At 30.4% G+C, this 13,173-nt stretch overlaps 1 protein-coding gene across 4 annotated transcripts in view; it reads right to left on the bottom strand.

Moving 5' to 3' along the window:
• The window catches only part of LOC123266697 (protein bric-a-brac 1-like), a 481,411-nt gene that overhangs the window by 467,315 nt on the left and 923 nt on the right, over positions 1-13,173 (bottom strand). The gene's annotated exons all lie outside the window — the stretch shown is intronic.

The raw sequence follows: 13,173 nt of genomic DNA, 5'->3' as shown, positions 1-13,173 counted from the left end.
TATTGAGTATGCTCTTAAAAAAATGATTAGCTTTTAGTGTGGAGTAAGTGGTTTGTAAAATAACAATAATTTGTATCTATTAGTGGTTTTAATTCTTTACATATCAATGTTTTTAGTTTTTGAACACAATTTTATTAACTTGAGCTTATAAATTTTTTAACGTAATTTTACCGATTACAAGAATGCGCCTGATTACGCCTGATTATCAAGATAAAAAAAGTAACTAGTCTTACTGGTTGAACATACATCATCAATAAAATGACAGTAATTATTGTATTTTTTTCAATTAAAAAAATTATTACAATTTAATGCTTACGGTTTTTAATGATATTAAAAAATTAAAAAATAAATTATATAATAAATATATTTTTAATTAATCACTTTATTCCAATTTTAAACTAATCATAAGTGATTAAATTATATTGAGTTAGACTTTCTATCACTACTTTCCACTTTTTAGTTTGGCTTGCTCTTAAAATGTATTTTTACGTTTTTTAACTGTAATTTCAGTCCTCTTTTTCAGGAAAAAATAAACAAAAGTCAATTTTTTTCCTTTCAATATCAAAAAATATTTTCTTCTCATACGTACCAAAAAATAAAAAAAAAAGTTGATTATTTCGAAATATTATCGAGTGTCTCTCAGTTGGTTGTCATCCACTCAAGTCAATGACTATTAAATGTACTTGAATAATTATAAGTCAAGTACAAAAAACACAATCAAGTACAATTGAGAGAAATCATAAATTAAAAAATGAAATTACGTACAGTAAGAATGAAAGAGACAGTGAGTCACGATAATCGTGCACAATGTTTCTTCTTGGAGATTCTTTCCTTACCCAAATTTGCAGCAACAACAAACAATCGAATAAAATAAAAACGTTTATCAAAAAAATTTATAACTAAAAAGTAACTAGACAATGCTAGACTATCTCACGTGACACTCACCAGGAGGTAGCTTAGATGCCACCCGCCGAGTGACGAAACCCCCCCCCCCCCCCCGTGGATAGAGGGGCTGTTACTGAGTTAAGAACATGATTACAATATCCATCCACGATTTTATAAACCAGGCGTGGAGAAGTGGTTCGAGGAAAGAAATATAATAATAAATAAATAATAAAAATATGAAACGTAAAATACAACCGAAGGGAGGTAGAAACAACGAATTAACTGGCGAATTGAATTGAACACTCACATCTGTCAGTTTGAGAGGTAAAAGATAGAATGGAGCGCGTTTGATTCACCATAGATTTTATTACATTTATTTAATTAAACTTGTATAATATAAATTATATTGGGAAAAGGAAGAAATAGGAGAGGGGGTGTAACATTTCATGTTGACCAGCGTAATAAAACGAGGTTACAAGATATGAGCTGGAACAAATTAATGATTAAAGGACCCTCTTGTTGCTAAAACTAATCATCCATAAGACACCCTTTACTTGGGCTTCAGTTAATAACTTCAACTAATTTTCCTAGTTTTAATTTTTTTTTTGTTAACCGTTTAAGGAACATTGAAATTTATGTTTAAAAAAGAACTAGGTCAAAAAAAGGATACCAGAATAATGGAATATCTAGTGAATTGTGTAGCCACTAATTAAGGCAAGTCTCTTTGATGTGATAAAACGTGGATATTTTTTTCGCTTTTTTAATCATAAGTGTGAAATGTATTGAAACGTAATAACTGACAAAGAAATTGACTTTTGATATTATTACTGGTTAGAATATCACAGTCAATTATTTAGAATGAATGCAGATGTATCTGGGATCTGATAGAACAGTATTTAAAATTAGATACTCAAAATAATTCATGAATTTTAAGCTATAAATAATTTTCAATTTGTGTATGTAGCGATTATTAATAAAAAAAAAAAAGGCTAAAATTATACTTGGTATTGTTTCTTGATATTCTCATATGATGAAATTACATCATTTACGTCACTTCTATACCTGGGAACTCAATTAGCTGGATGATTGTCACTTGTTCAAGTATTATACAGTAGATTGAAATATATTATTCAGTCATTCGATGATAGTATTTTCGATTTATCAGTTCGGTTAGCACATTTACTGTCCCCATCAAAAAATCTAATCGGTTGTAAACCAATGACTTTAGAGAGTTAGGGCTTAACAGAGATACTACTATTCAACCACAAGGGAACAAAAGTGTCGACCTATTAATTTGTCCGGCAGGATGCATCATTTGTTTTGCTTTTTTTTAAAATAAAGTTTGTGTTACAGAACCTATTCGTTCTTTTGATACCTTTTTACAAGGTGTTATTTTTTCCTTAATTATGGAAACTCTGTGAGGAATATAATCGAATTTTGCAAAATTCTTCCGCATGAAAAAATTTTAAAGGATTGAAACTTATGATAAATATCAATGTTTTCAATTCGTTTGGTCATTACATAAGCAAAAAATAAGTTTTTAGGGGGTTGGTCTACACTCTCAAGAGAATTCTGCCTTTTACGGCAAGTACACTGATAGAAGGATTTATTTGTATTAAAAAAATATTTGTTAATAGTTAACAAATCATTTATTAGAGACCATTTTTTAGTATCAAACAAATATTTCTTAGTATTTAAAATGATTTGTTTGTATTTAATAAATCAGATATTCATTTATTAAATATTAATAAATCTTTTTAAATACTAAGAAATATTTGTTAAGGACTAAAAAGTGGTCTCTAATAAATGATTTGTTAAATATTAACAAATATTTTTAACTATAAACAAATCCTTCTATCAGTGTAATGAATGATAAAAGAGGTTTCTACCTTTATAATATTTTTAATTGAATAATGAATTCGAACATAACAAGCCTGACATGGTATGATATGTCGATTACTTATTCTTGATGTCTTGATTTCTTTAATAAGTCTACTCAAGGTAGAGTTAAAAATCCCCAACAGAGGGGCGCATGATCACTGAATCGTCTTTTTACAAGAGAGTCTAAACTGAAAATTTTTTTTCTCTCTTTAGGATCTTATTTGACATTGATTGATTTTTAATTGAATTAATTACTATACTAAAATTTGTGCAATACAATATGTCAATTGACAAATATATTTAAAAAAAAAAATAAAAAATTATTTTTAACATCCCGCTTTGAATTCAATGATTTTCAAAAAATCAGGAAGTCATTGATTTCATTCCGATTCTCGATAATCTCGGCTTCGCCTCGGCTAACAATTACATGTGATCAGAGGCTTTTTTTTATTTTACTGGCCTAGGCACATAATATACTATTTCTGCTTGACGGAGCCGGAAATTGGCAACTTCATTTAACGCAGCGACCAGAAACTTGCCACTTTCCGGCCGGAGGGCTGAAAAAGTTTTTACAAGTTTTTTTAATGTTGGAAACAATAAAATAAAATAAAAACTCTTCAATATGATTGAAAAAATTTTTGACTTAATGAAGAAATGAATGAATTAATTAATTAATTCATTTACTTAATTCATGACTTAAGTGTCATTGAAAAAAAAAACTTCAATCATGTATTGAAATGTGGTTGTATCGTTTTAGAAAATTACTAACTTCAAGAGTCATACACCGCTATCATATGTACATACTATTGGCTACTACACTTTGAACCTGACACAGTCTGCATTTATTTTCCAGATTTCTGACCCTGTTAACCGCTTCTGTGAACTGGAACGATTAATTAATACAATTAACTGTCCTACAGGCTGTTCAACCATCGTTTGGTATACCATCGAAAGTTGTTCGGTTTCGTTAAAACTTTTGTTACATTCTTAGATGCAATGTTGTATAATTTCGTTTTCATTTTTTTTTTATTATTATTATTAAATAGTAATAATGAATTGCCATAAAATTTTGTTGTAAACATTAAAATCTAATTTGTATATTTATGGCTCCTATAATAATTTAAACAGTAAGATTAATTTATTTTATTTCATGTTCGAAAAAAAAAGAGGGTGCTAAAAAATTGTTTAATCCCAATGATTCTTTCATACGTAAAGTGGAGAATAACGAGTTTTTAAAATTTTAAAAGGTAATTTCGGATAAAAAATTTATTTCATCGTGGACAAAAAAAAATCTGGTCAAATTTGGGAAGTAAAATTTTAAAAACAAAAAATGTGAAAAAAAAAAAAAAAAAAAAAACAACAAACTAAAAAGTATAAATGCGCTTGGTAGGATTCAGTGTGTATGTATGTATCGAGCTTTTATTTTCCTGACTAACGTATAAATATTAATATAATAGCGTTGATTGCGCCGGATCGTATACAAATATATGGACACGAGGTATGTACTCGGCCAATAACACTGCTGCGAATAATGCTCCAACACCCGGGACATGTCCGGAGCAACGCGATGACACGTCGACGATCGGGGCCGTGATGAGAGTATAGACGTGAGAGGAGTCGAGAGGGAATGAAAGCTCGATATACCGTGTACTAGTGGTCGAAAAGGGGGTGGACCAACTACGCTCTGTGGGCATTAAATATACACGCTGATTTGTCGCCTGTGGATTGTCACCTCTGATAACTTTCGTTTTGTTGCATCAATTTTACGAACGAGTTACACTGTTTTTCTCACAAACCAATGTGTAATATCAACTTTTATCACATTTTTTTATTTCTTTTATTTAAATTTTTAACTTCATGTCTGAAAAAGCTGTCAAGTCGTTAAATTTACTTAATATAAATTATAAAACCCATAGAGGAAAGTACCACGGGGCCTAGCTTGGCCCAACTATGTAAAACTCTGGGCCAAGCTTGTGAGCCAGACTTGGCCCAGCCCTGGCTGAAGTCTGGAATGATAACGATGGGCCAAGCCTGGTTACCAGGACTGGCCCATGCCTGGTTACCAGGGCTGAGCCATAGTTAATTTTCAAGTCTGGCCCATGCAATTTGATAAAAAATGATAAAAAAAAAAATTTTTGGGGTGTTATTTTTTTATTTTATTTTGTAAGTAAAATAAATTTAAACCTAACTGTTGCTAATTATAGAAATAAAGTGAAAATCGTATCCGTTCTAACCGAGATTCGAACCCGAACCGCGCGCTTGCCAGACCGATAACTAATCCCTACACCGTACAACCGATAAGTTGATGCACATCTCATTATTCTGATAAGCTAAATCTATATGGTGACGAAGTGTGACGGTTTATTATTTATATAATTTATGTTATTTAATATTGTGTTTCGATAAAAATTAACTATTTTTTACAAATGTTTAATAGTTAAAAAAATGCAAGAGTCAAGTTCTTATATTACTTTAAACTTTGTACATCGTTCTGTAAATTTTTAATATCTTATGATAAATTTTCATGTTTAAAATTATCAATATTAAAAATTCAACTGTAAATTATTATATTGTAATTTTTTTAAGACTATATCAATTTTGACGATATGCAATTGTCTTGGTTAAATAATAAATTTTAAATTTTAGAATTTGTTAGCAAATATTCGTTAAACAATAAATATTTACTGTTTAAAATTCTATTACTTAATGATTTATTAAGTTTGAATTTACCATTGAATGGCTAAGGCTAGGTTACCCAATTTTGGCTCAAGTCTGGGTTGCCATTCAACGGCCATGGCTACAAAGAAAAAAAAATTTACTTAAATCAAGTAAATAATTTTTAAGAATTTCATCTTCTTGATTTGAGTAGAAAAATTCTTAAACTAAGAAATTTTTCTCGGTTTAAGTAAATTTTATTTAATTAAAGAATTTTTAGTTTTGGTTGAAGACAATTAAACTCTTTAAAGTTATTTTCTTGGTTCAAGAATTTTTCTCTTGAATCAAGTTAATTTTTTTTTCAGTGTAAGTTTTCCAACCTTGGCTAAACCTTGGGTAATCATTGTGGCTGTGACTGGGGGACCCAGTTCTGGCCCAGGCTCGGGTAATAATTGGGTCGACCAAGGCTTGGTTGCCCAGTCTTGGGCCAAGCTTGGATCGCCAATGAATCGCCAAGGCTAGGTTAGCCAGTCTTGGCACAAGCTTGGATAATTATTGGCATGGCCGAGGCTGGGTTAACCAGTCTTGGCCCACGTTTTGGTCGCCAATAAATGGCCAAGGCTAGGTTAGCCAGTTTGGCCCAAAGTTGGGTAATCATTGGCATGGCCGAGGCTGGGCTAAACAGCCTGGCCCACGCATGGGCCAATACAGGTACGCCGAAGCTAGGTTTCCCAGTACTGGCCCCTTTGTCAACTCTGGGGGTTTCCTGCATGGGTTTGGGCCTAACTTGACTTCCGACTTAGGCGGTGGTTTGGAAACCTCACTTGCTGATGACTGTCTAAGCCTCATTCGGTCCGAGTTTGGCTACCTAACTAGGCAGCAATTCAGAAACTAAATTCGCACGGAAGAATCCAAATTGAATCCTTTCTTTGTTTTTAGCTATTTTTATTATAAAGCAAAAATTAATAATAATGAATGCTTATTTTTTTTAATTTACTTTTTAAATTTTAAATATAAATATCGACTTTAGGACAAAATTTTTTAAATATTAAGTAAACAAAAAAAATTTTTTTTTTTTTTATTTAGTATTATTTTTTTTTATATTTTCGGTCATTTTTTTTGCTTTTTAGGGTTTTTCTTACTATGAAGAAGTTTTTTTTGATTGGTCGATTTTATGGGTCAAGGGGGGAGGAGATGATGGAGTTAGATACATTAGTCACACACAACACTTAAATTTACCTCACACTCGCCTTAAGAATAATTATAATTAATAATTATTAATTATTAAAAATTTTACATGTCGAACGCGAGACTCGAACACTGTACCCGACGCACGAGAGCCCTATACCATACCGCGACGCTACGCCGATGATGAGCGACCTCTTGTCTCAAGATACTTATAAGCCCGACACTTCGGCAAACATTCGGTTACCGTTGCAACGGTCGAGTTAGGAATTCCGATATTATACCTAAGTGAGGACTTGCCACAGACTTACCTAGTCAAGTTTCATTTTGATAGACCAAGTTTCAGAATACCTTTAGTTACTGTTCGGTAAGCTTTTGATTACCGTTATCTCGTATCAATTTGGCAATTCATGGCGTACCGAACTTAGGTATTGCCACAGTTTTGCCTAAATGAGCCCGAGCTCGGAGAATCAAACTTCGGTAATCCTTTGGTTACCGTTATTTCATACCAGTTTGGCAATCCATGACATATCAAACTTAGGCATTGCCACAGGTTTGCCTAAATGGGTCCGAGCTTGGTGAATCGAACTTTGGTAAGCCTCTTTGGTTGCCGTTATTTCATAACAGTTTGGCAATCCATGACATACCGAACTTAGGCATTTCCACAGGTTTACCTAAGTAAGCCCGAGCTTGGTGAACCAAACTTCGGTAAGCCTTTGGTTACCGTTATTTCGTACTAATTAGGTAATCCATGACATGCCGAACCTAGGTATTACCACAGGTTTGCCTATGTGAGCCCGAGCTTGGTGAACCAAACTTCGGTAAGCCTTTGGTTACCGTTATTTCGTACTAATTAGGCAATCCATGATATGCCGAACTTAGGCAGTGCCAAACTATTACGAGATTACATCGAATGTGGAATTCTTTTGGCAATGTTCGGCTTGCCTAATTTAAAACAAATAAGATCCGAATTGGGCTAGCCTAAGTTCGGAAAGCCAACTTCGCCCCGAACTGATTTTTCGGCATGCCTCACTAAAATTCTAGTCGGGAAATGATTTAGTTTCAGTTTCATCAGGCATCATAAGAAAGTTTTTTCTAATTAAAGTACAAATTTAAAAACAAAACAATTTTCTCGAATAAAAAAAAGATGCTATCATCGTTCGAGAAAAAAATAAAGAATAAAATATTTTTCTTGAGATTTTTATTTTAGGTGCTCGCGCTATTACACTATGCTATACTCTGTCAATATTTTACAATAGAGAAAAAAAATCATGGAGGTTATTGTAAATATTTCACAGAAAAAAAAGATCTGTCAATAACTTTTTTATGAAATTCGAGTGCACTAAAACTCAGCTTTTGTAAAAAATTGTAAATTTGTTTTGCAGTTGGTCGGACTTTCAAAGCAATTTCAAGTCCTCAGGGCGAATCGAAACATTCCCAAAATTCATACAATACATACGAAGCTTTTGTGATTTCATCTCAAAAAACTTTTTTATGAAAAAATGTATAAATCGCTATAAATCTGGTTGAAATAAGTACCATAAAACTTTCATATTTTTGCTTTCCTTTTCGCATGAATTACGTTAAGGGGGGAAATACGTGTAGAAGGCCGTTTTCATGCTGATTTTCATTAATTTTTTTAAGGTGTAAGAAATTAATATTATTTATTGAAACTATCACTTTATTTTATAAATATATTTATGAGTATTTTTTCGTATTAAACAACAATATAAGTTAACAAATAGCGGAGATATCAGCTGATACACATCGTAGGTTGTCATCCGACTTAGCAGTCTGTGTGCAGTATGGAAGACACAATTTTTATTTGAAATCAATGGCATAGAAAAATTACTTCATTTATATGTGTATCTTCCATATGAACCTCAATTCCACAAAAAAAAACTAAAAATTTGCATTTTTTAGAGGGTTGTGAAATTAAGCCGAGATTTTTTATCACTTTTCATAGATTGTTTATTAAAAAATAGTTTAAATCAAAATATCGCTTTCGATTGAGGTTCATATTCAAGATAATTGTATAAAGAAAATTATAAGCCATATCGCAAGATGATTGGTTTAAAACTCTTTGAGCTAGACTGCACACAGTTTTGAAAAAACTCGTTTCGAGAAAAACGCGTTTGAAAAAAAAGTGACAGAAAAAGTTAATGTAAAATAGTATTAAAGTAATTACTAAATCGCTCATAACTTTTGAACGAATAGAAATTTTGACTTGAAATTTTCAATCTATATTTTTGAATAGTTTTACAAGCGATTTATAAAAAAAAAAAAAATTGAATTTTTTTAAGCCTGTACACGTATTTCCCCCCTTAAATTTGTATTTGTAAATTGGAGTAATAAGTTATAAATTATAAATAGCAATTAAAACAATCAATCACAAATATCCTATTTTTCATAAACAATAATTCGTATTCCGCTTTTAATGACGCAAATACTCTGATAAAATATATCATGAATATTTCCATTATCTTGAATGATATTAAGGTTTAAGTATCGATTACTGCGGATGTTTTTGCTTCCAACCTGTAATTACAATATGAGAGAATTCAATCGATTGTTTAAACATATATTAACTCTCCGCTCTATGGATTTACAATAGGTATGTACAAAAGTATTAGCAAGAGGTTTCTTATCGTATGTATAAAAAATTATTTAATACTAAGCTCAGGTTCTTTTATTTAATAAACTTATCGAGTAACACAATCATTTTTTTTATCGAATTATTATTTATTTGTTTGCACGACTTAAGAATTCTGTTCATTGTCTCTGATTAGCTTTCAATGTAAAACTAACATTTTGTTAATACATTATTAAACTATTTGAAGAATTCATAAATATTTTTTAATTAACATTATTCATATCCACCAGAACTACTTACGTATTACACGGAGAAAAAAATATTGTTAGAATAAGCATACGTATCGTTATTCTGACTATACGCCGAATAGTCATTTTTCTTAGAGATATACGCTGTATAGCCAATTCAGCTATACAGCGGATCGTCAAAATGACGATCCATATCATTATTTTAGCGTTACATTTAGTTAATTCAACTATACAGATCCTCACGTTAATGAAACAGTTGCCTGTTTTGACGAATCTACATATATTTACAAGAGCAATTCTCTGTATGCTTTTAAGTGAAACAAATGAATCCCTAAATCAGAAATCCAGATTGTTATTTTAAGGAAACGTCATTTGAGGATACGTTGGATAGTCATTTTAACAATATTTTTTTTTCCGTGTAACAATAATGAATACTGAATAACAATTCAATGTTTACATTTAATCGAATTCTTTTTTGGTGACATAATTTTAATATTAGTTGTTGAATATCGAAAAAAAATATTTAAAAAATTTTCATTTAAGCTGGAAATTTAATTATTTTTCAATTTTATCCCAAAAAACAAGTACAATGAAAAAAAAAAGTTTGATCGATGGCGAATATAAATTCATTTTTCTCCCCTCCGGGCGGAAAGCGTCAATTTTCTGCCCGCTGCGCTAAATGAAAATGTCGCTTTCCGCCTCCGTCGAGGAGAAAAATAGTATTCTCACCACGGGCAGGAAATAAGAAAGCCTCAGATACATGTAATCTGAGACATTTCTTATTTTCCTGCCCTAGGTAAGAAATATACTATTATTTTTAACAAATAAAATTTACACACATGTCTAAATTAGAAGACGGTTATAGGATAATTGTTTTTTCTTTATTATTATTATCTTTTTTTTATATCCCACATCGAAAAATTTTTACACACGAAACTCGAAGTGGCAGTTCTATATTGTTGGAGTAGTCAAGATATACCGTTTAAATATTTGATGGACGACGTACAAAAATTCGCAGTGGATCGAGAAAGGGAAGTTGAGAAGTATATATATATATATATATATATATATATATATATATATATATTAATACAAGAGAGAATCGAGACGAGGTGAATGCGGTAGGGTGAGGCAAAAGAGCGCAAATCGATTGTACTAACATTAACGTTGAGGAATAATAAAAGTAAAAGAAAAGAGTAAGAAAAAAAACAGTAATTTACTTAGTAAAACATAAAGCTGCGATGGACGGCGAAGGAAGGCAAACACATTAAACATTTAGAAGACATAATAACCCGCAGCATACGTAAAACCACCGGCGCCCTTTTCACTGATGTCGATGAATAATGTACATACGCTAAGGTATATGACGCGCCTACCATCTTTTTTCCTACACTCTACTTTGCCTTTAATCATAAAATAATTTTAATTTATGCTTCTACTTTATACTACCGGTATTAATATTTAATTGTTAAAATAATATTTTTGTCACAATATGTAACTGAATACATACGAATATCTATATACACGGAATAAACCCTCAGCGCAGTTACGAAGTGTTCTTTTTTCAGAAGGACCTAAAAAAAAAATTGAGACTTAAAATAAGTATGGAGAAGTCTTCAATCACTTGAAAATTTTAAAACATTTTCAGTGTTGGTAATTCCAAGAAATAGTTAACGAAAAATAAGTTTGAAACACGACTTGTTCGAGGTATTGAAATATGTCGACTCAATTTGTAAGTTTTGTTCAATATATAAGGACATACAGTTGATGCCATGCATTAAGCTATGAATTATAGAATTTTTACATAATTTAAAAATCACAATTTCAAATCCAGTTAAAACATATTTATTATAAATTATAATATATTTTACTGAAATTAATAATTATTGATTGCAAATTCATAACTACTGAAGTATTAGTACTCTGTAGTATAAAGTAATACTCCAAAGGCATGAAAATATTGATAACATCTGTGTCGTTTACATAATCCAAATTGCGATGAGAGCAACTTATCTTTACCAAAGACGACTGGTATTATTCAATAGTAGTAAATTGAGGACTCGTTATATTGCAATGATCCAATGTTCAACAGGCTGATAATATAAACTTTCAAAGATTTTTGATCATTTTCATCACGATTTCTTGATAAACACTAATGGTGCTTTTGTTGATTATTAACAAAAATTAATTTAACATAAAATTATGTTATACAAGAAATCACGAGAAGTTTTTAAGATTACAAATATTGTAAGAAATATCAGTGTATAAATAATCCCCGATGACTTTACACACCCGTGTTAGTATGGAATTTTTGTTGTATAAGAATTTGACATGTATTTTTTACACGGCGTTATCTCTTTATTAATTTAACCCAATTGCATGTACTTTTGTAGCATTTGTAATACGATTTATTAAAAGTAAGAAAACTATATGAAATTTGAATTTGCACCATATAAATTTAACATGGTAATTGGTGTAACTGTCAAACCATCCGAACTGAAAATTTTCACATCCAGTAATTTACACTATAACGAATCCAAGAAATTTTTTAAAATCGACATAAAACTACTATCGTAAATTTTCACTAAAATATTTTCAAGCATAAAAGTTTTTTTTCTACAAAAAATTTTATTATTCAATATTTTAACTCATAATTAAACCATTCTGAAATCATAGAAATGAATCAATGAATCTTTTTCTATGGATCGAATTATGAATTCAACATAGAACTTAAAAGTCATGTCGATTGAATAATGTCTTTTTCACACGGATATACAGGGTGTAAGCATTTTAAGGTCCTGAAGACCAATCCGAACTATCTTTGCATAGTGACTTCTGTGTGCTTGCATGTAATCCTAGAATACCTCAATGCTAATCGACGTTGTTCGGTCGAGTCTGACGTTAGAAAGACAGATTTTCTAACAATTTTATTATTATTAATGTATTCATTACGAATGGTAAGTACCAACAAAATTGGTTTGAGAGATATCATCTGTCAGAAACTTTTAAAAATGACCATTTGCTTTTTTTGTTTAGTAATCCGTAATGTAGAATAAGATTAGTTTGTATGTTAGAACGGAAAGGTTTTCTTCTGATGAAACTGATCATAAAATAAATAGTAATAATTTTTTCTTGTTTTAAAAGTGAAATATAATTAATTTCTATTTCTCTTTGAATTATTTTAATCATTAAATTATTATAAACCATTGAGACACAGAATTAAGAAAAAAATTCGTCAAGAAATAGTCGTTGTTGATAATGATAAAATATTGCGATATTAAACATTTAAAAATCCTACGAAAAGTTTAGAATTTACAACTGCGACATATTGGCTGCGAAAGAAGTAAGAACAGAGAATTAAAAGTACTAAAATACTCAACTGACGGTTTAGTACACCCTCAAACATAACGACCGCATTTTGTATTACATTCCTTTACCTTTTATAAAATACCACAACGAAATATTATTATTACAAAAATCGGTGAAAAGCTTCTTCAACATTTTACAAAGTTTGCCAAAAAAGTATTACTACAATGAAATTAAGTATTTCATATCGTAAATCATACTTTTTAAATTCCTTTTCGTTCTTATTTTAAAATTTATTATTCCAATTTTTTACATTTATAATAAAATCTTTTAAACTTTACCCATTACTTCTTTCATTTGTTAAAAGTTATTTTCCTACCAATTCATAACTGTACTTTATTACATTACACAATTTTGAAT

Source organism: Cotesia glomerata, linkage group LG6, assembly GCF_020080835.1.
Source record: "Cotesia glomerata isolate CgM1 linkage group LG6, MPM_Cglom_v2.3, whole genome shotgun sequence".
In the NCBI taxonomy this organism is placed as follows: Eukaryota; Metazoa; Arthropoda; class Insecta; order Hymenoptera; family Braconidae; genus Cotesia; species Cotesia glomerata.
Note: the sequence above shows the minus strand (reverse complement) of the source record. Positions and strands in the feature narration are given on the sequence as shown.